The 5,470-nt window shown below is 52.0% G+C and overlaps 2 long non-coding RNA genes across 2 annotated transcripts; both read left to right on the top strand.

The window, feature by feature from the left end:
• The first annotated feature begins 1,437 nt into the window (after positions 1–1,437).
• Positions 1,438–2,179, top strand: LOC108963172 (uncharacterized). The gene is made up of 2 exons (XR_007780825.1): positions 1,438–1,505; positions 1,936–2,179. It is a non-coding gene; the product is annotated as an uncharacterized LOC108963172 (long non-coding RNA).
• Positions 2,180–2,865: 686 nt separating this feature from the next.
• On the top strand, positions 2,866–4,123 carry LOC127061319 (uncharacterized). The gene is made up of 3 exons (XR_007780824.1): positions 2,866–3,021; positions 3,303–3,411; positions 3,861–4,123. It is a non-coding gene; the product is annotated as an uncharacterized LOC127061319 (long non-coding RNA).
• Positions 4,124–5,470: the final 1,347 nt, after the last annotated feature.

Below are 5,470 nucleotides of genomic sequence, written 5' to 3' on the forward strand. Positions count from 1 at the left end.
TGCTATAAACCCAGCCTGATTGGGGCACTGCAGCATTCCCTGGCCCCAGGGGCATCTGCACACAGCCATTCCTGTTACAGCTTGATCACCAAGATCCTCATCAGGTAGGTGGCTGTGGGATCTGTTGAGGACAGCAGCCCATTACACCTCTGTCCTCTGAACTCTGTTATTTACAAAGTATTGCAAGTGTCCATGTGGACATGGTGGTCACTTGACATTTTTTAAGAAAGAGTACAATTTTTACTATGAGTCAAGTGCTTATCAGAGCCCAGAATATGCTGGAAGTAAACCTGGGTTTCCTACCTTCATCTGGGACTGGAAATGTGTCTTCAGGCTGGAGGAAGGTCCCTGAGGCTAATTTTTCTGGGGTATCTGGAGACTGTGCTGGATTAATTATGGAGTTGCTATTCAAGCAGCAATACAGAGAATTTCCATTCCTTCCAGCCTCTATTAACATGGAAGGATTTTTTGTCCTCAACCAAACTATGATTCTGTGATGTAGCGGAACCTGTCATTTTAAAGGGGGTTGGAACTAAAGCTGCTGTAAGGGGTCCCTCATCCATACCATTCTATTGTTCTATGGACCATAGTGATAGGCTGGAACCTCCTTCACCAAGTCCTGGACATCTCCAGGGACATGAATTTCCCTCAACTCCACAACCCAGGTCAGTTCCCAATTCTGTTGGACTGTTGGCTTTTTGTTGAGTGCTGACATGACCACCACCTGACAGGCCCACTCTGCTTTGTCCCTTGAAGGAGCGGCAGAAAGACTTGTGAGATTAAAATACCAGCAACACGTTTCATGTGGTAGCTGGATTTGAAAATCTTTCTTGTTCCACCCTTGGCTCTGTCTCAGCAGAAACATGTATTTCTCTCAAGGACAGAAGGGTTGGATGGGCCTGAGGGAGCACAGCTTCCAAGGGTTAATATTCTGCTTGTTTTCCACAAGTCTTTGAATTCTGACTTGGCTACTAGTGCAAGATTCAGGCAATACTTGTCCCACATGTCCCTTAAGAGAATTCATAGAGAACTCATAGAGAATAATGTGATGGAAATTGCCCAACAGGCCAGCACTTCCCCAGATGCTCCCGGGAAATCCTAAAGCACCTGAGATCCATTGTTTGGAACAGGCCACTTGTGATAGTCTCTCTGCAATTTAGAACATTACTGTGTGCTGTAATGTCCAGGACCTTTGGTGTGTCCACTCTGCAGCTCTGTGAAGTCCTGTGAGAAGCATCAGCCATGAGGATCCTGTTCCTGCTCATCCCCTTGTTCCTCCTGTTGGTCCCAGGTGCTGCAGGTAAGAGGGGAAGAGGGAGAAGTGCAGTCACACACTCCTCTCCCAGGCTGTTGATTTAACTCTTTCCCTGTGCGTGATTTTCCCTGGCAGCAGGGGAAAACATGCCAAGTGCATCCGACGAGGAGGATTCTGCGCTCTGGGGGGGCTGTCGTTTTCCCTATAAATATGTGGGAGTTTGTTCAACACTGAGTCACTGCTGCAAAATGTAAGTTCTGGAAAGGGTTTCCTCCTGCTCATGGATAATTATTATCGTCTTTCAACCAGCTCCTACTTCACACTTCATGCATTCATGCTCAGAGGCAAAAGCCAAGGAAGGAAAGGAAAAGACTTTTGGTTTGGACCTGCCCTGAGTAGGGCTGAAGTAGCCCCAGGTACACCAGTTGTACACTACACTCCTTTAGCCCCACAAAGTTTAGTCACTGGCAATGCAGAGAGCTCAGCTCTGTTGCCCAAATGGGAAGGCTGTTCCTGGAACAGTGAGAGGCACAGGAGCTCCTGATATCTGAAACAGCTGGAGTTTGCCTCTGTAGGCTGAGTGTTATCCCCCTGTGCATGTTTTCCTTGCAGGAGGAGGGAATAAAGAGGGGCAAGAAAAGTTACACCAGGTGATGTGCTTGTTTCCTCTCTTCTTACAGTATTTGGGGATGAGACCCTGAAATTCCCAGGCTGGACATGGCCCTCTCTTCTGGCTCCTGAAAATCACCTCCTGATGTCCCCTGCCCTGTGTGCCTGTGCCATGCCCATCTGGGCTGACAGCAGCAGTGGCAGCTGCTCCTGCTGGGTGCTGCTGGGCTGGAGCCCTGTGGTGCCAGCCCCGGTGTCTTTGGGGCAGGGGCTGCTTTTCCTGGCTTGAATAAAGACGAGCACTTTGGCATTGCAGGGCTGAGCCGTGTGTGCGTGTCCTGCTGCTGCAGGGCTGCTGTGCCTGCTGCCCCTGGGGCTGCCACTGCCTTGGTGGCAGCAGAAGGCCCTGGGGATGGAGCTGGGGATGAGCAGAGTGCCTGTGTCCCTGGGGATGCTCCTGCCTGGCCGTGCTTTGGGGATGCTGAGCATGGCCCTGCCTGCTGGGCCAGGCTGGGTGGGGTGCCTGTGGTGGGGTTGCACTACAGATGCTCCCTCTGGGAATTGGGATCCCTGTGCTTGTCCTGCCAGTCCCACATATCCGTGGTGTCTTCACCCACCAGTTCCTGTGCCCATCCCAAGGATTTTCCTGCTGGCCCCACAGCCCATTGCTGCTGTGCCACGGGTGTCACAAGAGGTGTTGCATGGGGACAACGGTGACCTTGATTGCAACAGCCCCAGGAGGCCCCTCAGCCTCTGCCCCTGCAGCAGGGAGGGAGCAGGGCCAGCCCCAGCACCCCCAGAGCCATGGGGCACTCCCGGGTTGGCCCAGGCCACTTGTGCCAGCAGCAACTGGGGCCTGTCCCACCCACCAACACTGCTATAAACCCAGCCTGTTTGGGGCACTGCAGCATTCCCTGGCCCCAGGGGCATCTGCACACAGCCACTCCTGTTGGCTTTGCTGCTCCCTGAACACCAAAGCCTTGTCAGGAGGTGGTGTGGGGTCTCTTTCCAGAATCCTGCCCCACTCAAGGTCCTGCCTGTCCCCATTGCCTTGGTGTCCCCTCTGCAGCTCTGTGAAGACCCAGGAGAGGCAGCAGCCATGAAGATCCTGTTCCTGATCTTCCCCCTGATTTTCCTGTTGGTCCAGGGTGCTGCAGGTGAGAGGGGAAGAGCGGAAATGGGGAAAGTGTGAGCCTGCAACAGTGGGAATTCAATGTCCCTGGAAGTGTCTGTGTTTGTGGGAATGATGAGAAGGTATTGGGGCCCGAGGAGTTTCTTGAGATTCTGTCTGGACACTGTGTTGGGATGGAGAGACCCAGGGAAATAGACAGGGATGTGGGATGTGTGTAGTCCCTGCCTGCCAGCAGGACTGCAAGCACACCCTGCTCTCCTGGATTATTGCTGTAATAGCTGTGTCTGCTTTTCTTCATGGAAACAGGGAATGCAGCTCGATGCAGGCGACGAGGGGGATACTGCAGCTTTGATGGCTGCATCTCCCAGACAAAACCTATTGGAAGATGTTCATCAGTCAGTCTGTGCTGCAAAAGGTAAGGATCAGATCCCTGCCTGAAAAAAGACATTCTTCTGTTTTTTCCATTGATCTCTTACAAATTTCACTCTAACACTGAATTATTGGAAGTAGCTTAAATGTGAATGTACAACAACTTATTGAGAGTTTTGGAGCTGCCCTGAGTGAAGGTGCAGCAGCCCCAGGTCAGCCAAGGCCTCTACTCTCACCAAAGCCACCAGGGACTGATGTTTTCACAGTCCATGGGCATCACTGAGGGTATGATCTCAAACTTGCTGCATCTGAAGAGCCCTGGAGCCAGGGCTGCCAGCACTGAGATAGCCCAGGTCCAAGCTGGCTGCACCAAGGACTGCATCTCACCTCCCCTCAGCCTGAGTCTGCTGCACCTCACCCTGGGCATTGAAGGGAGGGAGAGAGTGGCAAGGAAAATTCCAACAGGTGATGTGCTTGTCTGCTTTCTTCTTACAGTCGCTGGGTTTGAAACCCTGAAATTCCCAAGCAGGACATGGCCCTCGCTTCTGGCTGCTGGACCCATCTGCTGATGTCCCCATCTGCTGATGTCCCCTGCCCTCCCAGGCTGTCCCATGCCCTGGGCTGACAGCAGCAGTGGCAGCTGCTCCTGCTGGGTGCTGCTGGGCTGGAGCCCTGTGGTGCCAGCCCCGGTGTCTTTGGGGCAGGGGCTGCTTTTCCTGGCTTGAATAAAGATGAGAACTTTGGCATTGCAGGGCTGAGCCGTGTGTGCGTGTCCTGCTGCTGCAGGGGTTGGTTGGGAGCCACTGGGGACCCTGCCTGGTTCACTGAAGACTTTCCCATCTCAAGAATCAGACTCATAACATTTCTGATGTTGGAAAAGACCTCTAAGGATATTGAATCCAACCATTCCCCCAGGACTGCCGACCCTAACATCAAACCATGAGCACAAGTGCCACATCCACACAACTTTGAAATTCCTTGCAGGAATGGTGACACCACCACTTCCCTGTGCATCATGTTCTAAGCAACTATCACCATTTCTGCAAAGAAATTATTCCTAATACCCAGTCTAATCCTTCCCCGGTGCTATTTGAGACCATTTCTTCTTTTCTGGTCAATTGTTACCTGGGAGAAGAGACTGATCCCAAAACTGTCTGCACTGCCATTGTTTTCCAGAAACGGAGGATTTGGTGAGGGATGTTCAGACCATCCCTGCTGTCCTGGTTTAGGGCAAATTTGGGAGAAAAACTCCAAAAGGGGGCCCCTCCAGAAAGCAAACCCACACAGCCTCTCCCCACAACAGGTTCGGGAAGAATTCCTTGGAGAGAAGTGGAAAGAACCTGTTTATTTAACAGGCACAGCACCCCCAGCACACAAAATGAACAATACCAGATGACACCACTCTGTCACTGCTCTGAAAAAGATGACAAATTCAGAAAGTCTCTCTTGGGGTGGTCACTCTGTTATCAGTCCCTGCAGCGCTGGGGCAGCTGCTGCAGCCACAGGGTGCAAACTCTCCGTGTTTTCCAGGTCCCAGTCCGGAGCAGGTTTGAGTGGTTCCAAAAATGGGAAAGGAAAAACAGTCCAGGGAAAAAATCGAGCTACTTAGCTGAACTAATTAATGAGCAGAAGGAAAAAGCAAGAGCAAAGCGAGAGCAAAGCAGGAGCAATGCAGAAGCAAAAAGCCAAGCAAGAAGCAACAGCAGCAATATGAGCTGCCCTGTCTCAGGGTCCCGCCAGCCATGGGGGAGTGGCTGATAACAAAACCAGGACAAAACTTTCATGCTTCAGAGCCAGTCCTGAAAGCAGGAACATAATATTCAGCATAAACAGAACACACAAACGGGAATTCAAGCATCATAACCTCATCCTAGGACACCTGCCTGCTTTGGCTTTTCCTTCCGCTGTGGTCACCTGTCCTGGCACTGACTCTGCGGCTCTTCCCTCAAGCTCCCTCTCCCTCTGCAGTGAAGGGCTGCTCCCCGAGCCCAGGGGCTCCTTGGCCCAGAACATCTGGAGCCAGACTGATGGAGGTGTGGAAAACGAGTTCAAGGCTTACCAAGGGCACACGGGGGGAAGTAAAGTGCAAGAGGGAGTGCAAAAAA

Source organism: Serinus canaria, unplaced genomic scaffold (assembly GCF_022539315.1).
Source record: "Serinus canaria isolate serCan28SL12 unplaced genomic scaffold, serCan2020 HiC_scaffold_597, whole genome shotgun sequence".
Taxonomy (NCBI): Eukaryota; Metazoa; Chordata; class Aves; order Passeriformes; family Fringillidae; genus Serinus; species Serinus canaria.